The sequence below is a fragment of the Solanum stenotomum genome, chromosome 2 (assembly GCF_019186545.1).
Source record: "Solanum stenotomum isolate F172 chromosome 2, ASM1918654v1, whole genome shotgun sequence".
NCBI lineage: Eukaryota > Viridiplantae > Streptophyta > Magnoliopsida > Solanales > Solanaceae > Solanum > Solanum stenotomum.
Window position 1 is genome coordinate 57,480,643 of NC_064283.1, and position 13,399 is coordinate 57,494,041.

Below are 13,399 nucleotides of genomic sequence, written 5' to 3' on the forward strand. Positions count from 1 at the left end.
AAATAGACTCATTCGGTATACATATGTGTTGTATATATGCAGTAATTTTGTTTATATACAATTACTGTGTTTTAGTTTGTATACCAAAATATACAAATACAGATTTTTATGTATATGTATAACGAAATATACAGATTAATAGTCATAGCAAACATAAAGTTTGCTATGAAGCGCAATTATACAAATTATAGCTATAGCATACAAATATGATTTTTATGTTTACTAAACCTAAAATTTACTCTTAAATATAATGGGCCGGCCCAAACAAGCAAGAATAACTTGTGGATCGCTCATGGGCCTAAGCCTGTGGTTGGAGTTGGTGACCTTAAGAGTGCCTATCCAACCCATATGCTAAGACATGGTTACTTTGCATTTGGGCTTATGGATCGAACAAGGGTTGATTTATACAAATGTCCCTTTTTAGGTTATTTTCTAAATTTTAGTCTTATTTTTTAAAAAGAAAATTGTACAAATATAGCTTTCTAACAGTATTAGATTCGGTCTAACGTTTGCTTATATATTACTTTTAACTTATAGAAAAATAAATCATCGTCTAACGTTAGCAATAACCCATGAATGTTAGATAGTGGTCTAACATTTTCTAATAAAATTTTCAGTTTTCTGAAGAAAAATAATAATTTTAGATTGTGATCTAAAAGATTCATAAATTGTTAGAGAAACTATAAAATAAAATTAAAAAAAGTCATTTACTAAACAACATTCCCAAGAAAGACAATCGGTGAAAATTTCACTCAAACGAGCTACCCGGCAAATTTAGCTACTATATGTGTAAAGTGATGATGTGAGGCCAAAATACATTTTTAATTATTATTTGCCTTATATTTATTATTTATAATTGTTTTTTTTAAGTATGGATTTTATAAATTGTGCTTAATAGTGTATTTTATTTGTAGAATTAAATTGATGGAAAAATAAAGAAGTCTGAAACTAAAAAAAATTAAAAATGGAAGATTAAAGAAGGAAATCAGGTAGCTTAATGGATTAAATTTAATATAATATTGAATACATATGAAAGTGCAGCAAAGAGAGGTTGAATTGAAATTGGCACATCTGCCACGTGTCACAAAATGAACGCATCAACCAATTTTGTGAGGCGGCAGACGAAGCTGTAATCCAATTCCGTCAAAGTTTTGGTTCCCAATTTGATTTAGATTTAATTATTTTATTCAGGATTTTCTATGTCTATAAATGGTCCATAAAAATAATTATTAAAGCAGGAGGATATAATGTAGAAATTAACTTTTGATTTAGGGTTTCATATTTTCTTTTCTTTTATTTATTTTACATTTTTTTTTTTGCATGATTGGTTGTAATTGATCTATGTCTATGTGGAGTTAAACTTCTCGTTCTTGGATTGTATTTACTTACAAAATGATTGTTTAGTGATTTTGATTCGGCATAATTGTTTATCATAGTGGTTGTTCTTATATTCTTGTGATTACTATTTTGATGCTTGATCACCATTAGAATAAATTTATTGTCTTCTTTTGAACTTGGGAGAGGAATAGAGGGATAGAACGTGGAATATAAGGAGCATGATCTTTTCTTGCATGTCACTTGAATTGATTTGTGTCTAGGATAGGGATATATCTAGATGTCTTGCTTGGCTCAAATACGGAAAGAAAACTTAATGCTCCATAGTTGGTTCAGTCTATCCTCGTTCAACGATGCAGTTAGACTGTCAATTGTGGTAGACGGTTAGAGGTGGGGAGATCATGACTACATTATCAACCCCGTGAATCAGCAACTAGATAATCAAATAAGTTGATGAAATTGATGTTAAACATGATTGTTAGTTGAATCATAATCCTAGATCGATTCATTCATTGATTGTGTAAACATCTATCTTTTCTTAGTTAATTGTTTTTTAGTTATTTTATCTTTATTTTTAGTTTAGTTAATAAATATTCATCTTTTGAAATCCTCCCTTAAATAAATAATTAGAATTAGTATAATTTAGTAAGAATAATTAATCGACAAGTCCTTTGGGTTCGATAATCCAGTTCTTTTAAGATCTACTATATTGCTTGCGCGACCGCGTACACTTGCGTGTGCAATTGGGAGCAACAAGTGACTTAAACAACAACTATAAAAGATGTAAAGTAAAAAATGACCTTAAAAATAGGCTTAAGTCATCTGCGGTCCCCTTAAAGTTGTCCGCATAATTCATTTAGACACCTCAACTAGACCTAGTACCTATTGAACACCTCTACCAGCCAAGATTTGAACCTTTTAAGCATTTTTTGTCACTTTTCACAAATTGTGTGGCGCGTCTTAATAAGCTCTCCACGTGTATCTGATGTGTATAAATGGTCATTTAACAACTACCACGTGTATTCGACGTGTATTTCTAATGGGTTGAATGGGCAAAATCCCTAAATCATTAACTTTGACAGAATTGAAGTTCTCTCTCTCTCTGCGACTTCTTCCAAATTGAAGTTCTCTCTCTTCACGATTTCTTCCAGATTGAAGTTGAAATCGTCTTGTTCGTGTTATGATCTTGAAGATTTCTCTGTGTAAGTTAGGATTGTTAATGATTTTTACATGTTTTGTGAAATGAATTCTAAAAGCTAGGGTTTTGTTAAAATCTAGGGTTCGTGATTTTTGTGAATATTTTGTCCCTTTTTTACAATTCCCCAGTAAATATGCTTTTAAGATTTGATTTTTACTTGTTGTATGGATTATATTAGTATATTATGTTATCTTAATCTAGGGTTTGTTTGATATTTAGCAGGGCTACCTAACAATTGACCATGGAAGAGATTATATTTACAAACATTTACCATGGTGGAATCTTATCCGAGAGGTTTGTCCCTACTTATTGTCACGCCCCGAGACTACCCCCGAGACGCGAACACAGGACCTAGGACCACAAGTGATCCCAAGCTAACCCTGTTAGCATGATCATGAGCATACTAAAGATAATAAACTGATGCGGAAGCTAAGTCATAAATAAAATGAAAAGATGGGGAATACCCATATACTATAACTGAGATAAATGAAAGATGATGAGTTTAATACAAAGAAGATATTAACTCAATACTAAGCTGAATCTAACTATGTCTGAAATAAGCCTCTAAACTGACTAGAGATGTTGGGACATGCCCCAACTGGGTCTAGCAAAACTTAAACTAAAGACAAAATATATTGAAAAGAAACTCATGACTATTGTCCTCGGAGAATGAGGACTCACCATTAGTCTGCTGAACTGGAGATCGAGAATCGATCTAAGCGTGATCTGGATGCTGAGAACCTAAACCTACATCACGAGAAGATATAGCGCACGTATGCGTCAGTACTTGAAAGGTACTGAGCATGCATGATAGAGTAAAGCTGAAATAACATATAACTGAACAAAGCAATAAAGTAATGAAATAATCTAAACATGATATAGATACTAAAAAAACTGAATATTGAGCTAACTGATGCAATGACCAAATTTATAACATGTTGTACTGAAATATGGTCAATGCAATAGAGTTTGACTGAACTGTGGGAGCTACTAATAACCGACATAAAACCACATGAGCTAAATGTGGAGTCCGATGTATACGCCCCATCGAGAAGACCCACTATACCCTGCCAAAGGTATAAAGGCATGACTGGCGTGATCACTAAACTGATGTTGCCCATAGAAGGGACTTACACCTACGTGGCTCGTAGTTCTGGGACTATATGGGTACGCTGAACCCTAGTCCAACTCGGTATTATGCTACTCCCAATTAATTAAGTGGTTAACTGGTTATGACTGAATTTCTGTAAATACTGGATAGCTCAAACCTGAACATGCAAACTAAGAATGCAACAGGTAATCTGATAATGATGTATTAATAAATGAGGCATGTATAACTGAATAACTGAGATATCTGACCTAGCATGTGTAATTCAAAAACTAAAGAAATACATAGCTAGGGTTCTGAAATTCATGCGAGAAACGATGTAATAACATAATAATCTGATTTGGAACATTTTGATAACTGATTCATGTTGATCTGTTGTAATTCTAGAAACCCTAGGTCTATTCATAATAAGGGAATCAAGAAACTGACTGAATTCTATAGACCCAATAGGCGAAAGGAACCCACTAGTGAAATCCCACATACCTGGTGACGAATTTCACGGAGAAATCTTTTGATTTCTAGGCTGGAACTGAAGAAAACTTGTTGCGTTCTTGAACTAGGGTTCTTGACGTTTTTCTCCTCTCTTGATTCTAATTTTGTAAGTTTTGATTAATGATTTGACTTAGGTTCTAGTTATGTTTCTAGGATTAAACTGACTAAAACCTCATGATTTAGGATCTAAACGACGCATCTTAGGGGTCCAACGAAATAGGAAAAGACCAAAAGACCCCTAACTTAATTGATGTTAGAGTGACCGATGGACTGGACCTACGGGCCGTAGGTCAATCGACGGTCCGTTGATTGGAGTCATCGATCGAGTCTGCCCGATAGGGCTTCACTAAAACAAGCATAACTTTTTACTCAGAGGTCGGATTTTAGCAAACTCGGTGGCATTGGAAAAAGAATTAAATTATCTATCATATAATACGTCATGGTACATATAATTCATTTTGTGCTAAAATTTTTGACCATCTGAAGTTGACCCATCAACAATTTTCAGCTAACTAGCTGTTGACCTTCATCTACGGTCATACCTACGGACCGTGGATCGAATGACGGTCCTAGCTGGTTTACCGTAGTTTGTGTCAAAGGCTGGGTAAAAGAGGTCTCGATCCACAGACACAGACCACGGACCGTGGTCTGATCTACGAACCGTGGGTCTGTCCGTGAGTCGAGACTTAGCCAATTTTTTGAGCTGGGTTTAGGGAGGGGTTGCAGTAGTGAACCACAGACCACCAGCACGGGCCGTGGTCTGACCTACGGTCCGTGGATGGCAACCGTGGGTTGCACCTGCAACTTCTCAAAATCTGCATTTTTGGTCTGTTTCGAATTCGGGGTGTTACATTTATGTTGGAAACTATGTGCCAACACTCAGGTATATAGATAAGGACCACTTTTTCATTTTGGAACTACTGCATTAGACTAAAGAATTGGGGTATGAAACTATTGGAGGCTTTTATGTCAAGGATTTATTGAATAAACAATTTGTCCTAATTACATCTGACCAACATCTCCATACCTAATTAAAGACTTAAAACATGAGGACACTTATGAAGTATTTGTGTCATGTATTACATGAACCCTTACTTGACACTGAGGGACCTACTGCTATCTAACTAATGATAGTATTGATGTTGGTCAGGTTGATGACCTAGGTGGAGAGGTTGAGGTTGTTAACCTAGTTGGTGAGAGTGTTGATGTTAACCTTGGTGAAGAGGGTGAGGTTGTTGACTTAGATGGAGATGGTGAGGTTGTTAACCTAGGTGGAGAGGGTGTTGATGTTAATCTAGGTGAAGAGGGTGTGGATGATAACCTAAGAGGAGAAAGTGAATTTGATATCTTGAGTAGTGATTCAGATGTGGGGATATACCTTCAGAAGGTGGCTCAGATATTGATGAGGAGTTGAGAGCTCTTAGACAAGAAAAAAGAAACAAAAAACAAGGGAAAAAGGCTATTGAATATGAAGAAATACCAGTTGGAGAGGCTGGTGGTATAGAAAGAGGCTTTGAGGACATTGAAAAAAAAAACTAAGAAATATACAACAAAAATGGGTGGAGATGAGGATTATCTTGATATCTCTGACTGTTGGAGTGATGATAGTGATGAACAACTTGATGTGGATGTTGTTAGGGGAGTAGATATACCTACTGGTAGGAGAAGCAAAAAAGTCAGATATGATGAAGATTGTGAAGTGTCAATATTTGAGCTTGGAATAGTCTTTGAGGGTGCAACTCAGTTCAAGAAGGCAGTGTCAAATTATGTTGTAGAGTACATGAGGTAGATAAAGTTAAGACCTAATGAAAAACATAGAGTGAGGATAAAGTGCAGAAATTCTAACTGTAAGTGGTTGTTATATGCTTCCATTGGGACTAATCCCTGGCTATGGAAGACGGGGCCGCTTGGCCAACTAGAAAAAATACATCTTCCCTGCTTATCAACTTCACGCCTCTAGCCCTTCAATGATGGATTTGTCTTCAAAAAATCCCGACAGGTGATTTTATTATGAAGAACTATCATTTTGTTCACAAGTGTATTCCATTAAACAAGCACAAGTTGTGTAATTCAAAGTTAATTGCTAGAAAGTTTAAGGACAAAATTGTATTTCAACCATACATAAGGATTTGGAAAATTCAATATTTGGTAAGAAAGAAGTTGGGTCTTATGTTGGTAAGATTGTTTTTTACAGGGCTAAACAAAGGGTTATGAAGGAAAACATAGGTGATTGGATTTTGAAATTTTCCAAATTATATGACTATGTAGATATGATCAAACAAACCAATCCTGAAAGCTCTTGTTTGGTAAAAATTGGTAAGAAAATTGAACCAGAAAAGAACCTTTTTGTTTATTTTTATGTGTGCTTTCATGCATTTACACAAAGATGGTTGGAGGGGTATAGGAATATAATTGAATTTGATGGTTGTTTTCTCAAGGGGGCTTGTAAGGGTGAGCTATTAGTTACTGTTGGAAAGAATGAAAATAATCAAATGTATCCCATTACCTGGGCAGTTGTGGATACAGAAACAAAACATAGTTGGAGTTGGTTCATAAGGTATTTAATTGTTGATCTAAATTTGGGAACTGGTGAAGGTTTGACTGTAATGTCAAATATGCAAAAGGTATTGATTACACAATTTTTTATATTTTAGTTTTAATTTGATCTTTACTACTTCGATTTCTTATTTTGGACATATTTTTTGTTAGGGACTTGTTTTCATCTTGTTAGAGTTGTCACCAAATGCTGATAGAAGGATGTGTGCTAGACATATATGGAGTAACTGGCACGTGACATAGAGAGGAGAAGAAAGAAGGAAACAGTTTTGGAGATGCTCAACGTCCTCCTTTGAAGTTAAGTTTAGAGAAGAAGTTCATGCAATGTCTAAGCTAGGTAAAAAGGAAATAACAAAGGACTTGTTGCATTATGATCCCAGGAATTGGCCTACGGCTTTTTTCCAAATTCACTCTAAGTGTGATGTTGTAGAAAATAACATGTGTGAGACTTACAATTTCTAGATCTTAGCTGCTAGACATAAATCAATTATTATTATGTTAGAGGATATTAAGCATAAAATATATAGACATGAACAAATTGGTTGAAACATGGATACCAGACATTGCACCTATGGCAAGGACAATACTAGAAAGAAACAAGGAGTATTCTAATAAATGTAAAGTTCAATGGAATCGGGTGAATGGTTTTGAAATTAGTGTGGGGAATATTCATTTGTTGTTCATTTGGATAAGAAGCACTGTGACTGTAGGTTATGGATGTTGAGAGGTATTCCTTGCCCTCATGCTATTTGTGCTTATTATTACTTGAGTCAAGATCCTGATCAACACGTAGCGCACTGGTATAAGAAAGAAACATTTCTCAAGGCTTACGATTATTTCATCCAACCTATTCCCAATATGAGGATGTGGCCTGAAACTACAAATTCATCTATAGAGCCTCCAAAATCAAGAAAAATGTCTGGCAAACCTGGCAAGAAGAGACGAAAGAGTAAGGATGAGCCAAAAAATATGGTAAACTTTCAAAAAAAAAGTAAAGATGGCATGTTCCATATGCAAGAAAACTGGCCATAACAAAGCTATGTGTGCAAAAGTAAGTAATAATTCATATTCACATTTATAAATTGCATAAAGTTCATACATACTATAGTCATATATTTTATTTTGTGGTGACATGGTATGGTAGGGGAAGCACTTCTCAACCTGATAGTCAAAGAAATTCAAATCAACATAGTTATTCTCAAACAGGAGTAAGATTTGATTTACATATTCATTTACATTTAATTTTTATTGTACAAGTTATTCATATCTCCTTATTTATGTTCAATAGGTTAGAACACAATCAAGTTAACAAAGTTCTGTTTGTGGTGACATCACTATTGTGCCAAGAACTACTCAAACAGGAGTAAGATTAAATTTAAAAATTCATATACATTTAATGTTTTTTCTACAAGTTATTCATATATCTTTATTTATGCTATAAAGGCTAGAATGGGAGGTACATCACACTTTACTTCCAGAACCACATTTGCAACTACACAATCAAGTCAACCAAGATCTATTTATGGTGACACAACCCCTGTGTATCAAGACCTCCTCAAAAAAGGGCGCAAGTTGGGACTGGAAGAGGATTGGGAAGAAAAAAAGCTAATGCAAGAGGGACCCTATTTGTTACTGAAAGAGATAATGCTTCTAGTCAACTGCCACCTTTATTAGGTCACAAGAGACCATACAGTTCTGTCTCATTTGTTGTAGCTACTGGAGGAAACAAAAGGCCTACAACTGATTTTGGTGTTTACTCTGATCCCACAACTGGAGCCCAAGTATTTAATGTATGTTCACTTAATATGTTTACTTTGTTTTGGTGTATATTCTGATAGCCATATTATGATTTTACCTTATCTTACACTTTATTTCTTTTATTACAGCCTAATACATCAAGTGAGAAGATTCTACATAGGCCAACAAAATTGAAGAGTGCTTCACCAACCAATATAGATATTGACTTTAAACCCCGTGGCCTAAAATGGAAGGGAAAAGATGCAATCAGCACTTCACAGTTGCAACAAATGAAAGCAAGCAAGAAAAACAAAGGGCCTTGTGGAACCTCCAAGAAGTAGTTCATTTGGAAAGATGTTATGATTTTGGGCTATATTAAAAGGGTCAATCTACTCTTTAGTTTAATTTGAACACTCGTGAATTGTATTTTTGAATCATGTCTTTGTGTTAGCAAGACTATGTAGTTTTTTGGATGGGCCTTTGTGTTAGAAAGACAGTAGTTTTTGAACAACAACTAAACTACCTCTCAATGCATTTGTGTTATGTATTTTTCAACCATGTCTTTGTGTAATGTATTTTTCAATCATGTCTTTGTGTTATGTATTTTTCAACCATGCAATTGTGTTATTAGCTCATTTTTTGAACAACAACTAGACTACCTCTCAATGCATTTGTGTAAGACTACTCGATCCCAGAACTAATTGGTTTGGAAAATTGTTCTATTTTTCCAGAACACAGGGAAAGTTACAAAAGAGACGCAAGTTACAAAAGAGACTGATCAATTCATATTCAAACTTTCAATTTGATGCAAAATATCAACTTACATAGGCCTAACTATTACAAAACAGACCAATTAACCTTCTAACTACTACAAAACTAAGCAATTAAGTACTACAATCTTGAACTACTATGAAGTACACCATATTAAAGAACCATTTTATAGTTAGCAGACAAAGAAAAACAATCACAAGTCGATTAAATTTGACATTTTTCCAATCCCTTTGGAGTTTAACTTCCTTGAGCTTCTTTTCAATACCATCATCTTCTCTTCATTTTCATTCAATTGAAATTTCAAAGAATCCCTTTCTTCTTCAAGCTCTTTCACTTTTCTCTTAGTCGTTCAATCGGATTTTTTCACCATCTATGAATCTATTCCATGACACAAATCTAGATGATTCATCAGCATTTTCAGGCGACGGATCAATCCATCTAAAATAGCCATATCCACCATTTTCCTACAAACCATATAACAGTAATAGGTATACAAAATTTTGATTTTTCGAATAATTCAATAGCAATAGTTTTTGTTCGAATAGTTACAAACCTTTGATGCTCTGCATCCAAAAAATCGACAACATGGGTTCAATGGAGTCCTCGAAGTTTTCAGTCAGCAATAATCACCACATTTACATATATCAGCTTCCTCAATATTCACTGAATTTTGCGACATTTGATAAAAGACAACTGATTTATAAGAGAGAAACAAGAGAAAGAATGGAGATTTAGAGAAAGAAGCTAGAATTGGAGATTTAGGGGAAGAAGAGAACGTTGGGAGAGAAATTACGTTAAGAATTTAATGTTGGGGGAGTTAAATGCAGGCAAAAAAATGGGAGAAAAACGGATTCATGCACCCCATTTACGTGACTCACAAACGTTTTGCCATGTAGGCAAAAAATGCTTAAACGGTTCAAATCTTGGTTGGTAAAGATGTTCAATAGGTACTAGGTCCAATTGAAGTGTCTAAATAAATTATGCGGATAACTTTAAGGGGCCGCAGATGACTAAAGCCTTAAAAATATAAGTTTACTATGATTAAATTGATAAATTGATAAGTTGAGATAACTATATATAGAAAGCTTAGCTGATATATATCGATAATATTCTTTGACAACTTGACAATAATGAAATCTAACCTCTTGTTCACGACAATGTAGTCTCTTATTTTTATCGTCTTGTAATTATGAATGATGGCTTCAATTGAAATCACAAGGCCCGTTCTTATTTTTTATTCTAAATGTTTTGGTAGTTGGAAAAAGATAAGAGCATTAAAATCTTAATATAAAAAATAAGAAAATATAGGATCTAATTTAGGTACGATAATGACAGTGATGACTATTAAGAAATCATGAATGCATGGACCAACCCTTCTACCCTTTACCTATCCCCAATTTTTTTAACATGTGCTTATTTTTTAAAAAAAATCTGACTTTTTTATTTTAACGTAACTTATTTTTATCATTATATTTATTCTATCATAACGAATGGTGTTCACATACAATCGTACGTTATGAAATTTATGTTAAATTGACACAATTTGAATATACTTGAGAAATTCAAGTAGTAACCTAACAAATTTGAGCAACCATACATTTATTCAGCCTGCCATAAATAGATAAAGAGAGAAAACAATATGAATGCTTTGAAACCCCCCCCCCCTCCCTCCCCACCCCACCCCAGTGGCGGAGCCACCTTACAATGAGGGGTTCATCTGAACCCCCTTCGATAAAAAATTATATTATTTATACATGGCTAAAATAATTTTTTAGGTATATATATAGTAGACGTCGAACCCCCTTCGACTACTTTATCTGTCTATTTTTTCATATTTCGAACCTCCTTATTGAAAATTCTGGCTCCGCCACTGTCAACCCCTACCTCAAATTCTTTTTGACATGCGCATAATTTTGAAGCCTTACCCATATAAATGTTGTCGGCAGAAAAGCATATTAGTTCTACAATCTTGATTATTTAATATTTTTATTGTTTATTTTTTATTTGATGCTTGATATTATATAAGTTTTGATTTATTTTGTATTTATTTAAGGAGGAAATATTCTTCTATTAGAATTTTTTTTGCTGAATTCAAGTTTGAAACTTTTAGTTAAAAATAAAAGAAAATATATCCATCTCGCAACAATTTTGATTGGATTGGCAATTTAATGTACCTTTCAATATATTTAATTTGATAGCAATATTAGCCAACCCCATATGCGGAACAACTTTAAGTGGCGAATATGATTCTTGTTAGTACTGTTTTTTGTTTTCTAATTTCGATACGGTGCTCGATGTTTATTTTTTTAGCACACCACACAACTAACGTGAATGAGATTTCATTTTCATGACTTTGAAATTCAAAATCTCTAATTAAAAATGAAAATGTATTTATCACTTTGTTAGCTAAGTTTGTCTAGTATTCTTAATATATTATGTTATTGTTTGCTTTTTTATCTAGCGTGCAAATTTTTTTCTGTGAAAAGCCTCAAACTAATAAGAGTATATAAATAACTTTTTCTTTTTTCAATAACTAATGTAAGACTTTATTTGCACACTTAATAATTTTTCTTTTAAACTAAATACTCTAACCAAATTCTATATGTACCACCCATATCATTCGAATATTTATGATCATCAAAACTCACGTAATTCTTTTTGTGTATGTATCTTCAAAATACAAGTAAAGGTAGTAAAATCAGCTTGTAAATGGACAAAGGTAGTAGGTTGGACTTTACGTCATCACTATATCATCTCCATACTCATTTCATCGAACTATTTGTTTTAATATCAATTATTAATCAACCCAACAAATCTAAAAATCTTCTTTTTAAAATTCTAATTATTCAGTATCCAAAATTCACTAATCAACTAATTTAAGTTGTGTCATAAAAATCCACTAATTTTATTTTTTTAACTCTTTCAACTAAACTCATAATTGGATATATTGAAGTGAGATAAATAGGGTAGGGCCAATTTTTTTAATAGAAATCTTTATAGGAAAATAGACACGTGACGAAAATTAACGGTTTGGACCGCTATATTTTTTAGTTTTAGATTCCATGGCGGCTCTAATAAATCGGTGGCTTTAAGCCAAATTCGAATGGAGGCCTTAAATTTAAATATATATTTTTTATGAAGTTTATTATAGCTAATTATTTAATTTTTCTTGAGACATAATATTCATAATTTGTCGAACTTCTATTACTTTTTTGCTCTTTTATGAAAAGATTTTATTTTCTATAAATAATACTCTATATTTTTTAAAAAAAAATACTTATAACCTATTATTTAAAAAAAAATGAGGCCTCTCAAATTTTGGGGCCTAAGACAATTGCTTTTTTTTCAAATCTATTGAGCCGCCCAATAGATTCAAATATTAATCCGATAAATAAATTTTACATTAACATATTTGGCATTTTAGAATAACTCATTTTTTCTTCCTTACTTTAGATTTACGCTTATTATTCTATTTGTTAAGAACGAGTTGACGTCTATAATATAAAATATGCAAATCAATATTTGATTTGAACCTGTCTTTGTTAAGAGAAGAGAGAGTCACATAACATTAATATGTGACATGTATAGGGTGTACATGGTCGGGTTGGTTCGGGTTTTTTAAATATCAAATCAAACTATTTGTGTCGGATTTTTAAATTTATAAATCAAACCAAACTAATAAACCTCGGGTTGTTTTGGGTTTTTCCGGTAAAGTATTCATACAAACATATAATTTACTAGTACTTCAAATATTTCTTTAGTCCTATCAAAATACAACTATTTAAGATGTTTCTTAAAAATATAACACAGTATGATATGATTAATGACACTAAAATATCCAACAAAAATAATAATAATAATAATAATAATAATAATAATAATGAAATCGCGTAAAACAAATATTGCAAATTAACAAGTCATAATGAAAATGATCATAATTTAAAAGTACTAAATCATGCTAAAACTAAATTTAATAAGTATCAGTTACATGACTAAATATTAAAGGAAATTAAAATTAGATTATGTATTTTAATTGTGTAAACCAATGTAAAACTAAAGAACAAATATTCAATATTATTGGCATTCTTAGTGTTGAATTGATTTTCTTTTTGCATTAGTATTAATTTGATTTTGATTTAAGCTTTATTATAATTACCAACATTTGTGGACTATAATCTTTTTTGTCTCATTCATAATTCTAA